At 45.7% G+C, this 15,229-nt stretch overlaps 1 long non-coding RNA gene across 1 annotated transcript; it reads right to left on the bottom strand.

Moving 5' to 3' along the window:
• Positions 1 to 3,948: 3,948 nt before the first annotated feature.
• On the bottom strand, positions 3,949 to 12,611 carry LOC134739918 (uncharacterized). The gene is made up of 4 exons (XR_010127033.1): positions 12,411 to 12,611; positions 5,922 to 6,085; positions 4,585 to 4,715; positions 3,949 to 4,149 (listed from the first exon to the last, which is right to left on the bottom strand). It is a non-coding gene; the product is annotated as an uncharacterized LOC134739918 (long non-coding RNA).
• Positions 12,612 to 15,229: the final 2,618 nt, after the last annotated feature.

Below are 15,229 nucleotides of genomic sequence, written 5' to 3'. Positions count from 1 at the left end.
GCCAATCTACAACTATGAATTATTCTAGAATAAAGACATTTTCAGTAATTCAAGGTTCAGATGCAAGTGACAGAAAACCTAAGACAATAGTTACAATTTTCTTTCTCTCTGACATAAAAGTCTAGGTCAGTGGCCAAGCATGGTGGCTGATGCCTGTAATCCCAGCACTTTGGGACGCTGAGGAGGGCAGATCACGAGGTCAGGTGATCGAGACCATCCTGGCTAACACAGTGAAACCCCATCTCTACTAAAAATACAAAAAATTAGCAGGGCGTGGTGGCTCGCGCCTGTAGTCCCAGCTACTCGGGAGGCTGAGGCAGGAGAATCGCTTGAACCCAGGAGGTGGAGGTTGCAGTGAGCCGAGATCAGGCCACTGCACTCCAGCCTGGGTGACAGAGTGAGATTCCGTTTCAAAAAAAAAAAAAAAAAATCTAGGTCAGTACAGTGGCTCTGTTCCATGAAACTCTCAGCAACCCAAGTTCATTCCAGCCCCAACTCTGCAACATCCAGGGTGTGGCCCTCATCTTCATGGATAGGATGGCAGCATGTGAGCACCAGACACTGGGTGATAGAAGAGATGATGAAGAAGGCACCAGGGGCATGTGCCAGCTATTTCTTCAGAAAGTTCTTCCGAAGAACTTTCACTTCTCCTTGCATCCCATTGGTCAGAATTTGGTCACACGGCCACACCAAGCTACAAGGTAGGGTGGAAAGTGCAGAAATATAGACTTTATTTTGAATTATCTTTTTTTTTTTTTTTTTTTTTTGAGACAGTGTCTCATTCTGTTGCTCAGGCTGGAGTGCAGTGGCACAATCATGGTTCACTACAGCCTGGACCTCCTGGGCTCAAGTGATCCTCCCAGCTCAGCTGCTGGAGTAGCTGAGACTATAGGCGCATGCCACCATACCCAGCTAATTTTCTCATTTTTTGTAGAGACAGAGTCTCCCTATGTTACCCAGGCTGGTCTTGAACTCCTGGGCTCAAGTGATCCTACTGCCTTGGCCTCCCAAAGTCCTGGGACTACAGGTGTGAGCCATAGTGCCTGGCCTTTGGATGGTTTTATGCCTAGATAAAAACTCTATTACTATGGAAGAATGGAAGGATACTGGTGGAATTAGTCACATTCTCTGCTACACAGTCTTGAACATTTCCTGAACATTCTCAGGAAGCTATCAGTAGAGTACACCACCTACGTAAAGGGATAAAGCAAGAAAGAAGACTTGGGATCCATGAGTGAGGGTATCCAATTCAACAAAGACGAAGGGAGTCCCTAGGGTAATAGTGAGAGGAAACCCCAAAATGACAGCTGAGTTGCTGCCCTAGAAAGCAGCTAGTCAAAAGTAGAGAATATCAGAAGGTAGGTTTCACAGAGAGCAGGCAATAAGATTTTTAAAAAGGTAAAAAAAAAAAAAAAAAAAACAAATCAGAAGGTTCTTGGAGGGATTCCTTCAAGAAGACGAAACTGACTGAAGACCTAATAATTTACCTTCACCTGGCAGGTGCAGCAATATGCCTTCACTGCCCTGTGACAATCTACTCTGTATGTTTGAACATAATAAGAAGACTTATTTTACAGCAGGGATTCAATTAGGATTAATACCTAGAAACATCAGCAAACCAAAAGATAAGGCAATTATTAACTCCAAGGGAAACAAATGGCTCAATTATGAATAGCATATATACACTTATAAAAATATAACCCTAGGACAGGCACGGTGGCTCACACCTGTAATCCCAGCACTTTGGGGGGCCGAGGCAGGTGGCTCGCCTGAGGTCAGGAGTTCGAGACCAGGCTGACCAACATAGTGAAACCCCGTCTCTACTAAAAATACAAAAAAAAAAAAATTAGCTGGGTGTGGCGGTGGGCGCCTGTAATCCCAGCTACTTGGGAGGCTGAGGCAGGAGAATCGCTTGAAACCAGGAGGCGGAGGTTGCAGTGAGCCGAGATTGTACCATTGTACTCCAGCCCGGGTGACAAGAGCGAAACTCCGTCTCTCTCTCTCTCTCTCGATATATATATATACACACACACACATACTTACACACATATATGTATATGTGTGTGTATATATATATACACACATACATAAAATCCTAAATCTCTTTCTAACTAAAATGACAAATACAGAGGCTCCCTGACTTATGATGGAACTGTGTCCTGATTAATTCATTATAAAATCAAGAAAATCCTTAAGTCAAACCACCCTAGCTCCCTGACTTATGATGGGACTGTGTCCTGATTAACTCATTGTAGAGTTAAGAAAATCATTAAGTCAAACCATCCTAAATTGGGGGACTGTCTGTGTTCAGAGGATGGTGGGATGGGAAGTGTGTGTGTGTGTGTGTGTGTGTGACTGGTGTGTGTGTGTGACTGGTGTGTGTGTGTGTGCCTGGTGTGTGTGTGTGTGTGTGTGACTGGGAAGTGAAAGAGAGCTAACCCTCATTGTCCACACAGTAAGTTAATAGATAATAGGTAATACTGGGGAAAAAAAACGAGCTAAAGACATAACTGTATTATTTAGACATATAAATATAAACCAAATAACAAAAGGATCAGCTATAAGAACTGAAAAAATGCTTACTTCTGAGGAGCTGAAAATGGAGGAGAGTTGAAAAGGATCTTCTCTTTTTCTAACATGCCTTTGGAAGTATTTAACTCTTTAAATTACGACCACGTCCAACTTTATTAAAAATAAGACACAAATTTGGCTGGGCGTCGTAGCTCATGCCTATACTTCCAGCACTTTGGGAGGCCAAGGCAGGAAGATCACTTGAGGCCAGGAGTTAGACGCCAGGCTGGGCAACACAAGACTCCATCACTACAAAAAATAAAAAGTAAAATAATTAGCCAGTGTGGTAGCCAGCTACTAGGGAGGCTGAGGTGGGAGGATTGTTTGAGCCCAGGAGTTGAAGGCTGCAGTGAGCCATGATCATGCCACTGCACTACTGCAGCCTGGGCAACAGAGTGAGACCCTGTTTCCAAACAAAACAAAACAAACCCCAACCTAAAACATAAGTTTTAAAAAATGAAAAGATAGGCTGGGCGCGGTGGCTCATGCCTGTATTCCCAGCACTTTGAGAGGCCAAGGCGGGCAGATCACCTGAGGTTGGGAGTTCAAGACCAGCCTGACCGACATGGAGAAACCCCGTCTGTGCTAAAAATACAAAACTAGCCGGGTGGTGGTGGCGCATGACTGTAATCTCAGCTACTCAGGAGGATGAGGCAGGAGAATTGCTTGAACCCGGGAGGCAGAGGTTGCAGTGAGCTGAGATCGCGCCATTGCACTCTAGCCTGGGCAACAAGAGCGAAACTCCATCTTAAAAAAAAAATAAATATGAAAAGATAAATTAATCAGATTTTCTTTCTTGAGCCTTTTAGGTGAGAAATGTGGAATCAGGTAGAAGGAGACAAACACTAACAAGTGGTAGGTAGTGGCTAAATCACATTGACACTTGGAGGGAGAGGGAACATTCACCAATTCCTTTTTTTTTTTTTTTGAGATGGAGTCTCGCTCTGTTGCCCAGGCTGGAGAGCAGTGGCACGATCTCGTCTCACTGCAACCTCTGCCTCCCAGGTTCAAGCGATTCTCCTGCCTCAGCCTCCCTAGTAGTTGGGACTATATGCACGTGCCACCACACCCAGCTAATTTTTTTGTATTTTTAGTAGAAATGGGGTTTCACCGTTAGCCAGGATGGTCTCCATCTCTTGGCCTTGTGATCTGCCCGTCTCAGCCTCCCAAAGCATTGGGATTACAGTTGTAAGCCACCGCGCCCGGCCCATTCGCCAATTCCTATTGTGAAGCACCTAGAGTTTTCCTGGACTCAGAACTTCCTTGGGTTTCAACCTACATGAATTCTGATTCCACTATGACTTAGTTCTAAGAGATCTGGTCTCCCTTATCTATCTCTTTCTCTTACCTGAGCTTTGTTGAGTGAACTTTTTTGTTTCTTGCAGTGAAAAAAGCCCTGCTAAAATAGAGGTAGATGCTGCTTCCAGAATTCCTTATTAGTTGAAAGTATAAAATGTAGCAAGTTGGCCTGATGCAGTGGCTCATTCCTGTAATTCCAGCCCTTTGGGAGGCCAAGGCAGGATCACTTGAGCTCCAGAGTCCGAGACCAGCATGGGCAACACAGGGAGACCCACATCTCTACAAATAATTTAAAAATAATATGACTGTGACAAATGATTGCAAAGAAAAAAATTTTTTAATTAATAAATAATTTTTAAGGCCGGGCGCGGTGGCTCACACCTGTAATCCCAGCAGTTTGGGAGGCTGAGGCAGATGGATCACGAGGTCAGGAGATTGAGACCATCCTGACTAACACGGTGAAACCCTGCCTCTACTAAAAATACAAAAAAATTAGCTGGGCGTGGTGGCAGGCGCCTGTAGTCCCAGCTACTCGGGAGGCTAAGGCAGGAGAATGGCGTGAACCCAGGAGGTGGAGCTTGCAGTGAGCCGAGATCGCGCCACTGCACTCCAGCCAGGATGACAGAGCGAAACTTTGTCTCAAACAAACAAACAAAAATAATAATAATAATTTTTAAAAAGAAATAAAAATTAGCTGGGTGTGGTGGTGTGTACCTGTGGTCCCAGGTACTCCAGAGGCTGAGGTGGGAGGCTGAGGTGGGAGGATCACTTGAGCCCTGGAGGTCGAGGCAGCAGTGAGCCATGATCATGCCACTGTACTCCAGCTTGGGTGACAGAGCAAGACCCTGTCTCAAAAAATAAAATAAATAAAATGCAGTAATTTGTCCTTCATTCTCTGCCCCCCCATCCCCCACATTTTGAAGAAGATCTTATATTACTAAGGAATATTCATTGCTAATTATTATTCATTACTAATGAATATTCATTACAATTTACTATTCATTACTAATGATTTTCTAAGAACTCTACTGATGTGGCAGGTCCTTGCTTTTCTGCCACTTACATCTCACAACCCCATTACATCCATGTCTCAACAAGACATGGAGGATCTTTGATACTTCCTCAAGTCCAAGGCAAATCAGCATGATATCGTCAATGACGATCAGGATGCCATCCTACAGAGGAGTCAGTTAGTGTGATCGACCATCCCAGTTTGCCAGGGACCTGGGGGCTTCCTAGGATGCAGAACTTTCAGTGCCCGAATAACAGTTTCAGGCAAACCTAGATGGCTGGTCCCTAGGTAAAGTGGACTAGGTCCCTGTGAAGGGATACTGCTACCACTTCCAGGTGAAGATAAATAGCTGGGATAGGTAAACAGAAACACAGGCCAGGTGCATTGGTTCATGCCTATAATCCCAGCACTTTGGGAGGCTAAGGAGGGAGAATTGCTTGGTGCCAGGAGTTGGAGACCAGCCTGGGCCACATAGTGAGACCCCATCTCTTTTAAAAAAATTAAAAAAAATTAGCCAGGTTCAGTGGCATGTGCCTGCAGTTTTTTATTTGTTTGTTTGGGTTTGTTTGTTTTGATTTGTTTTGAGACAGAGTCTCTCTGTTGCCCAGGCTGGAGTGCAATGGTGTGATCTCGGCTCACTGCAACCTCTGCCTCCTGGGTTCAAGCAATTCTCCTGCCTCAGCCTCCCGAGTAGCTGGGAATACAGGTGCCCGCCACCATGCCCTAATTTTTGTATTTTTTTTTTTTAGTAGGGACGGGGTTTCACCGTGTTGGTCAGGCTGGTCTCGAACTCTTGACCTCAGGTGGTCCACCCACGTTGGCATCCCAAACTGCTGGGATTACAGGCATGAGCCACTGTGCCCATCTGTGCCTGTGGGTTTGAGGCTGTGGTGAGCTGTGGTTGTGCCTCTGTACTCCACTGTTGGCAACAGAGTGAGACCCTTTCTCTAAACTGAAGACAACATATCAAGTACCCACGTAATTAAGCCCAAGGTAATCCTCCATTATTTTTCAAGTCCTGTCAATCTTTGGTACTAACCAGCCTGGAGAAACAGCCTCCAAGGTTCCCATCCTCCTCTTCAGGAACTCTGGGTCAAGAAACTTATTCAGGGCCAGGCACGGTGGCTCACGCTTGTAATTCCAACACTTTGGGAGGCCAAGGCAGGAGGAGACCAGCCTGGGCAACAGAGTGAGATCCCATCTCTACAGAAAAAAAAAAGAGAGAAACTTACTCAGGGTTGGTTAAGGCTAGAGGGACTGTGACTATGTAGTGTGCTGGCTTGACTTAGATCTTTGTTCATTAAGCTAAGGAATTATCTTGCTTTACAAACCAAGCTGAACACAGGCCCGCCCATCTGCTCTGTTCCTGCCACTACTTCAAACAGAAGCCAAAACCTCAACTCAGTGTGTTAGGCCATTTCTTGCAGCAAATGTACCACACCTACTTGGCTTTTGCCTTTTTGTGGCCACAGCCAGGGGTGATATTCAAAATATTTCACAGCTGGTTACCACATGGCCGGCAGCCATTTAGAACAGACACTGACTTTAGCACTAAGTCCTGTTCCTGGAGATCAACAGCTATGCTGGGGATTAACTCTTTAGTTGCTGAAAGAGAGGGAGGTCTGGCCGGCATGGTGGCTCATGCTTGTAATCACAGCACTTTGGGAGGCTGAGGTGGGCTGATCACTTGAGGTCAGGAGTTCAAGACCAGCCTAGCCAACATGGTGAAACCCCATCTCTACTAAAAAAGCTAGCCAGGCGTGGTGGTGTGCACCTGTAATCCCAGCTACTCAGAAGGCTGAGGCAGGAGAATTTCTTGCACCCAGGAAGCAGAGGTTGCAGTGAGCCAAGATCGCGCCACTGCACTCCAACTTGGATGACAGAGCAAAACTCCGTCTCAAAAAATAAAAAATAAAAATAAGGAGAGGGAGGTCTGGGGGCCTGGAGGCAAGTGGATGGGGTGGGGAAGTCAGGAGGCTGTTGGCAGCAATTTACCAACTGCTAGGAAAGCTTTTCAGTATTTCAACAACCAGTATTGGCAGGGCATGGTGGCTTACGTCTATAATCACAGCACTTTGGGAGGCCAAGGCGGGCAGATCACCTGAGGTCAGGAGTTCAAGACCAGCCTGGTCAACATGGCAAAACCCTGTCTCTACTAAAAATATAAAAATTAGCCGGGCATGGTGGCATGCGCCTGTAATCTCAGCTACTTGGTAGGCTGAGGCAGGAGAATCGCTTGAACCCGGGAGGTAGAGGTTGCAGTGAGCTGAGATTATTCCACTGCATTCTAGCCTGGGTGACAAGGCGAGATTCCGTCTCAAAAAAAAAAAAAAGTATGATCAACCAGGCCATGTACAGGAGAAGGGAAATGAGGGAATGGGGTGGAGAGAGGGAGAGAGACAAAGAGAAATGAAGGGAGGGAAGAGGGAGGAAGGAAATGAATGTTCTATCCTTGATTTGGTCTGTCCTCCTTGATTACAACCCCACAGGATTCGAGTCCACATAGTTACTCCTGTAACAGCTCCCTAGAAAATTAGCCTCTAATTCCTCTTTTCCCTACTTGGATTTTGCACACCATCCATGGTTTCATGATATTTCCAAATTCCTGTGATCAGATGTTCCTCATTAGGAAGTGACTCATCACATTTGCTTAGCAATCATGAATACCAGAGAAATTACTTGGAGGGACCCAGGGGACTAGGAAGCCCCATGCCCTCAAGATATTGCTCTTCCAACCTCCAGGATTTCAGTCTTTGATAATCAAAATCTTAATGTTAACTACAGAAAGCCAGCACAGTTGTGAACTTAGCAAATGCTGTGATTTGTCAATTTACATTATCTTTTTTTTTTTTTTTGAGACAGAGTCTTGTGCTGTCGCCCAGGCTGTGGTGCAGTGGCGCAATCTCGGCTCGCTGCAAACTCCGCCTCCTGGGTTAATGCCATTTTCTTGCCTCAGCCTCCCAAGTAGCTGGGACTACAGGCGCCCGCCACCACGCCCAGCTAATTTTTTGTATTTTTAGTAGAGACAGGGTTTCACCATGTTAGCCAGGATGGTCTCGATCTCCTGACCTCGTGATCCACCCACCTCAGCCTCCCAAAGTGTTGGGATTACAGGCATGAGCCACCGTGCCCGGCCTACAGTATCTTTTTTTATTATAAAATATTTGGCAGGTAAATTTTATAATATATTTTTAAATATATAAATACTCTATATCATACCTGTTGATTATGATGCGTAAAAATAAATGAACACTGGGCTGGACGCAGTGTCTCACGCCAGTAATCCCAGCAGTTTGAGAGGCTGAGGTGGGCAGATCACTTGAGGTCAGGAGTTCGAGACCAGCCTGGCCAACATGGTGAAACCATGTCTCTACTGAAAATACAAAAATTAGCCAGGCGTGGTGGCACAAGTCTGTAATCCCAGCTACTCAGGAGTCTGAGGCAGGAGAATCGCTTGCACCTGGGAGGTGGAGGTTGCAGTGAGCTGAGATCGTGCCACTGCACTCCAGCCTGGGTGATAAGGTGAGACTCTGTCTCAATAAATAAATAAATAAATAAATAAACACTGGGAAACCCAACACTCAACATAAGTTGAATGTAGTCAATATTCACTTTAGAGATCTAATTTTTAGTCTTTTCCAATCCCTGGCTGACAGTAGTAAATGTGTTTTTTGGTAAGGTACAGTGGCTCATGTCCCAAAGTACCCAGCACTTTTAGATGCCAAGGTGGGAGGATCGCCAGAGGCCAGCAGTTCAAGACCAGCCTAGGCAACATAACAAGATCTCGACTCTACAAAGAAATAAAAAAATTAGCCAGGCATGGTGACGTGTGCCTGTATTCCCCGCTACTTTGGGGGCTGAGGTGGAAGGATCCCTTGAGCCCAGGAGGTAGAGGCTGCAGTGAGCTGTGATGGTGCCACTGAACTCCAGCCTGGGTGAACGAGTTAGACTCTGTCAAAAAAAAGTCAAAACAACAACAAAGATGTGTTTCTTTTTGCTGGTATACAGAATGGCCTTGAATGTTGTTTTCTTTCCTTTTTTTTTTTTGAGATGGAGTCTTGCTCTGTTGCCCAGGCTGGAGTGCAGTGGTGCCATCTCGGCTTAGTGCAACCTCCACCTCCCTGGTTCAAGCGATTCTCCTGCCTCAGCCTCCCAAGTAGCTGGGATTACAGGTGCACGCCACCATGCCCAGCTAATTTTTGTATTTTTAGTAGAGACGGGGTTTCACCATGTTGGCCATTCTGGTCCCAAACCCCTGACCTCAGGTGGTGTACCTGCCTAGGCCTCCCAAAGTGCTGGGATTACAGGCATGAGCCACTGTGCCCGGCTGAATGTTGTTTTCTGATTCTACCCAGTCATCCTAGTTCCTCCTTTTTTTTTTTCATTTCCTTCCTTCTTTCCTTCCTTCCTTCCTTCTTCTCTCTCTCTCTTTCTTTCTCCTTTTTTTTTTTTTTTTTTGACAAGGTCTCACTCTGTCGCCCAGGCTGGAGTGCAGTGGCATGATCATGGCTCACTGCAGCCTTGATCTCCCAGGCTCAAGTGACCCTCCCACCTTAGCCTCTTGAGTAGCTGGGACCACAGGTGAGTGCCACTACGCCCAGCTAATCGGAAAAAAAAAAAAAACAAACTGTAGTTCTAGAGTCTCACTATGTTGCCCAGCCTGATCTCAAGCTCCTGGCCTCAAGCAATCCTCACCACTCAGCCTCCCTAAGTGCTGGGATTACAGGCCTGAGCCATCACGCCTGTCCTTTTTTCTTATTTTTCAACTCTTTAGCTCACTGTCATAAAAAAATGTGTCCCTTCTTAAGGTAAATCACATAATGTTTTGAAAAATGTCCATGTAACTCCATCTTTATCCTCCTTATTTCTTTAGAATGTCTCTGCAGCAGTGCTTCTCAACTTTGATGTAGGTTAGGGTCAACCAGGGAGATATGAAAAATCTTGCTGCCCTGGCCCTGCCCCAGAACAATTAAATCAGAACCTCTGGGATACAACCTGGACATCCATGCTTTTTAAAGTTTTCCAGGTGGTTCTAATGCGCTCTAGAGAAGCAGCAATAAAATCCACCAAAGCTTTACCTTTTTTTTTTTTTTTTCAGATGGAGTCTTACTGTCTCCAGGCTGGAGTACAGTGGCACGATGTCGGCTCACTGCAACCTCTACCTCCCGGGTTCCAGCAATTCTCCTGCCTCAGCCTCCGGAGTAGCTGGGACTACAGGCACGCACCACCACGCACGGCTAATTTCTATATTTTTAGTAGAGATGGGGTTTCACCGTGTTGGTCAGGATAGTCTTGATCTTTTGACCTTGTGATCTGCCCACCTCAGCCTCCCAAAGTGCTGGGATTACAGGCGTGAGCCAATGCGCCCAGCCCAAAACTTTACTTTCAAAGGACATAGTATCTGAATACTAAGACTTTATGAACTGTTTTATCAATCCATGGACTTCTAACCTCCCATTCAGGGACATGGAGATCATCTCTGACTCCCTCTCCACTGTGTTACTATGAAGATTCCATGCCTCTTTGGAGATTCTGTTGCTTGCAACCCCGCTCCTGGAATAGAATTCTGCGCTTGTTAGAGTAGTTTGGTATTTCATTTGCAAGAAACAAGAGCTAACTGCAAATTTTAGGGGAAAAAAAGGGCTTGGACATACCATAAGGATATAGGTGGGCTGGAACTGAAAATCTAAGAATTTTAGTTTGGCTGGGAACTGGCCACTGTCTCTTCCATCTTTCATGACCCACATAGCCTCCTGTATGGCATCCTTTTCTCTCTCTCACTGTTACCTTCCTAAGCAGTGGGGATTTCATTAGGCTGGCTAATCATTTTTAGACTCTGAATGTCAGAGCCCAAGTCAGTAATAATAATAGGAGACTTCCATACCCCGTTTCAATAATGGAGACGCCATTAGGCAGAAGATCAACAAGGAAATAGAAGACTTGAACAACAGTATAAACTGACCAGACCTAACAGATATCTATAAAATATTCAACCCGCCAACTGCATAATCTATATTCTTCTGAAGTCCGCAAGGACACTCTCCAGAATAAACTATATGTTAGGCCATAAAATAAGTCTCAATATATTTAAAAATATTGAAATCATACACAGTACGTTCTCTAACCATAATAAAACAAAATTAGAAATCAATAATAGAGCCCAGGCGCAGTGGCTCACACCTGTAATCACAAAATTTTGGGAGACCGAGGCGGGAGGATCACTTGAGGCCAGGAGTTCAAGGCTAGCCTGGCCAACATGAGGAAACCTCGTCTCTACTAGAAATACAAAACATTAGCCAGGCAAGGTGGCATACGCCTGTAATCTCAACTACTTGGGAGGCTGAGGCACAAGAATCGCTTGAACCTTGAAGGTAGAGTTTGCAGTGAACCTCAGTGAACTGAGATTGTGCCATGGCACTCCAGCCTGGATGACAGAGCGAGACTCTGTCTCAAAATAAATAAGATAAAATATAAAATAAATCAATAATAGAAATTTGAGAAATTTAAAACTATGTGGAAATTAAACGCAGTCCTAAGTAACTCATAGGTCAAAGAAGAAATCACGGCCAGACACGGTGGCTCACACCTGTAATCCCAGCACTTTGGGAGACCGAGGTGGGCACATCACCTGAGGTCGGGAGTTCGAAATCAGCCTGGCTAACATAGTGAAACCCCGTCTCTACTAAATATACAAAATTGGCTGGGCGTGGTGGTGCATGCCTGTAATCCCAGCTACCTGGGAGGGTGAGACAGGAGAATAGCTCTAACTCAGGAGGCAGACGTTGCAGCGAGCAGGGATCGCGCCACTGAACTCCAGCCTGGGTGGGTGACAGAGTGAGACTCCATCTCCAAAAAAAAAAAAAAAAAGAAATCACAAGAGAAATTAGAAACTACTTGGAGATAAATGAAACTGAATGATATACCAAAAACTTAAAGGATTTAGCTAAAGCAATATTTTGAAGGATATTTATAGTTGTAAATGCCTACAGTGAAAAAGAAGAAAGATCTCAAATCAACAACCCATTTATTTATTTATTTATTTACTTATTTATTTATCTATTTATTTATTTTTTGAGACAAAGTCTCGCTCTGTCTCAGGCTGGAGCGCAGTGGCGCGATCTCGGCTCACTGCAACTTGCGACTCCCCGGTTCAAGGGATTCTCCTGCCACAGCCTCCTTAGTAGCTGGGATTACAGGCGCCTGCCACTGCACCCAGCTAATTTTTGTATTTTTGGTAGAGACGGGGTTTCACCATTTTGGCCAGGAGAGTCTCGATCTCCTGACCTCGTGATCCACACGCCTCGGCCTCCCAAAGTGCTGGGACTACAAGCGTGAGCCACCGCGCCCGGCTAATTTTTGTATTTTTAGTAGAGACATGGTTTCTCCATGTTGGCCAGGCTGGTCTCAAACTGCTAACCTCAAGTGATCCGCCTGCCTCGGCCTCCCAAAGTGCTGGGATTACAGACAGGAGCCACTGTGCCTGGCCTGCATGTCTTCTTTGATCTGGCCCCACCCCGCCTTTACTTACTCTGTTTCTTCAAATTGGAATGTCCTTCAGCCTCCACATCTGCAACAATGGCTGGAATTGTCTCCATTCTTCAAGGCCTGATTATAATTCCATCATCTTCATATAACCTTTTTTTTTTTTCATCCTACTCTTCAACTGATGGAGCACAAAGTCTGGTAGAGGAGATAAAGGAGACAATCGGGTTCTGTCTTGCAATGTGATAACACTCTGGTGGGTGTGTGCACAGAATCCTAGGAAGGCAGGAGGGTGAGGTAGAAACTGTTGGGTTAGCTGAAAGATAGAAAATTGCACACTCCAGTTGACTTCCACTTCTGAGGGCTCAGAACTCCATGAGGAGGCATCGATTTCATCTTAAAGGATCCCTTTCTACACTCATTTCTTTTCTTTCTTCTCTTTCTTTCTTTCTTTTTTTTTTGTTTTTTTTGTTTTGTTTTGTTTTGTTTTGTTTTTAGAGACAGGGTCTTATTCTGTCACCCAGGCTGGAGTGCAGTGGTATGACTGTAGTTCACTGCAGCCTCCAACTCCTGGGTTCAAGTGATCCTCCATTTCAGCCTCCCAAACAGCTGAGACTACAAGTTTGCACCACCATGCCTGGTTAATTTTTTTTTTTATTTTTGGTAGACATAGAATCTCACTCTGTTACCCAGGCTGATCTCGAACTCCTGGCCTCAAGCAATCTTCCCACCTCGGCCTCCCAAAGCACTAGAATTTCAGGCATGAGCCACCACACGTGGCCTAAACTGCTATTTTCTCAAGAGCAGGGCAGTTTTTAATTTCTGGACCTATAGCATCTAGCAAGGTTCCTGGCCAGAAAAAGTGAAAATAATTTTTTTTTTTTTTTTTTTTTTTTTTTTTGGAGACAGAGTCTCTCTTTGTTGCCCAGGCTGGAGTGCAGTGGCGTGATCTTGGCTCACTGCAACCTCCACCTCCCGGGTTCAAGTGATTCTCCTGCCTTAGCCTCTAGAGTAGCTGGGATTACAGGCATGTGCCACTACGCCTGGCTAATTTTTTTTTTTTTTTTTTTTTTTTGAGATGGAGTCTCACTCTGTTGCCCAGGCCAGAGGGCAGTAGAGTGATCTCGGCTCACTGCAACCTCTGCCTCCCGGGTTCTAGCGATTCTCCTGCCTCAGCCTCCAGAGTAGCTGGGATTACAGGCACCCACCACCATACCCGGCTAATTTTTGTATTTTTAATACAGACAGGGTTTCACTATCTTGGCCAGGCTAGTCTTGAACTCCTGACCTTGTGATCTACCTCCCTTGGCCTCCCAAAGTGTTGGGATTACAGGTGTGAGCCACCACGCCCTGCTGCCTGTCTAATTTTGTATTTTTAGTAGAGATGGGGCTTTTCTATGTTGGTCAGGCTGGTCTAAAACTGCTAACCTCAAGTGATCCGCCTGCCTCGGCCTCCCAAAGTGCTGGGATTACAGGCATGAGCCACCACACCCGGCTGGGACTTGCTTTTAATAAACTGAATGTGATGGAAATGACAGTGTGTGATTTCTGGGGCTAGGTCATAAAAGACATTGTGCTTCTGCCTTGCTCTCTCACAGAGCCCCCACTCCGGGGGCAAGCCAGCTGCCGCATCATGAGGACATCCACGCAACCTATAGAGCCGCTCAGGAGGAACTGAGGCCGGCTGCCAATAGCCAGCACCAACTTGCCTGCCGTGTGAGTGAGCCATCTGGGAAACCAAGCCTCCAGCCTCCATGAAGCCTGCAGGTAACGTCAGCCCTCCAGTCTTCCAGTCTTCCAGCTGAGGCCCCACACGTTGTGGAGCAGAGCCAAGCCAATCCCGTCATGCCCTGAATTCCTGATCCACAGAACTGCGAGAGAATACATGAAAATTGTTTTAAGCCACTACACTCTGAGAAAGTTTGTTATGCAGCAAACAACAACTGATGTAACAGTGGCAGGTGTACACGGAGTGCCAAGGGAATGCAAAGAACGGACACTTAGGGGCTTGGAGTGGTGGCTCATGCCTGTAATCCCAGCACTTTGGGAGGCTGAGGCATGAGAATCACTTGAGACCAGGAGTTCAAGACCAGTTTGGGCAACATACGAGACCCCTGTCTCTAAAAAAAATTTTAAAAATTAGTTGCCCACACTGGCACATGCCTCTAATCCCAGCTACTTTGGAGGCCGAGGCAGGAGGATGGCTTGAGTCCAGGAATTGCAGGCTGCAGTGAGCTATGACTGTACCACTGCACTCCAGCCTAGGAGACAGAGTAAGACTGAGGCCCTGTCTCAAAAAATATATATATTATAAATACTGAATTCTAAATTTTATGATATAATTGTATTGAGAGGATAGGGGAAGGGAAAGAGTTTTGTGTAGGGATGTAAAAGTTAAATCCTCATTTCTTGTTTTAAGAAATCGTAGATCATATCTAAAATAGAAAAATCAAGGAATAGCTGTACAAGCAAGTTATTTAGAAACTGGAGCTGGGCTCATGCCTGTAATCTCAGCACTTTGGGAGGCCGAGGCAGGAGGCTCACCTGCGGTCAGGAGTTCGGGGGTAGTCTGGCCAACATGGTGAAACCCCATCTCTACAGAAAATACAAAAATTAGCCGTGCATGGTGGCACGCGCCTGTAGTCCCAGCTACTCAGGAGGCTAAGGCACGAGAATCGCTTGAACCCAGGAGGCGGAAGTTGCAGTGAGCTGAGATCATGCCACTGCACTCCAGCCTAGGTGACAGAGCAAGACTCTGTCTCAAAAAAAAAAAAAAAAAAGCAGAAAAGAAACCAGGAGGCATATACTGGAAGAAACAACTGAAGAAGTTGGTTGAATCCAAGAAGCAGGTCAAGAGTAGAAAGA

This window comes from Pongo pygmaeus, chromosome 6 (assembly GCF_028885625.2).
Source record: "Pongo pygmaeus isolate AG05252 chromosome 6, NHGRI_mPonPyg2-v2.0_pri, whole genome shotgun sequence".
In the NCBI taxonomy this organism is placed as follows: Eukaryota; Metazoa; Chordata; class Mammalia; order Primates; family Hominidae; genus Pongo; species Pongo pygmaeus.
The sequence above is the reverse complement of the archived record's forward strand: the minus strand, read 5'-3'. Positions and strand labels throughout refer to the sequence as shown.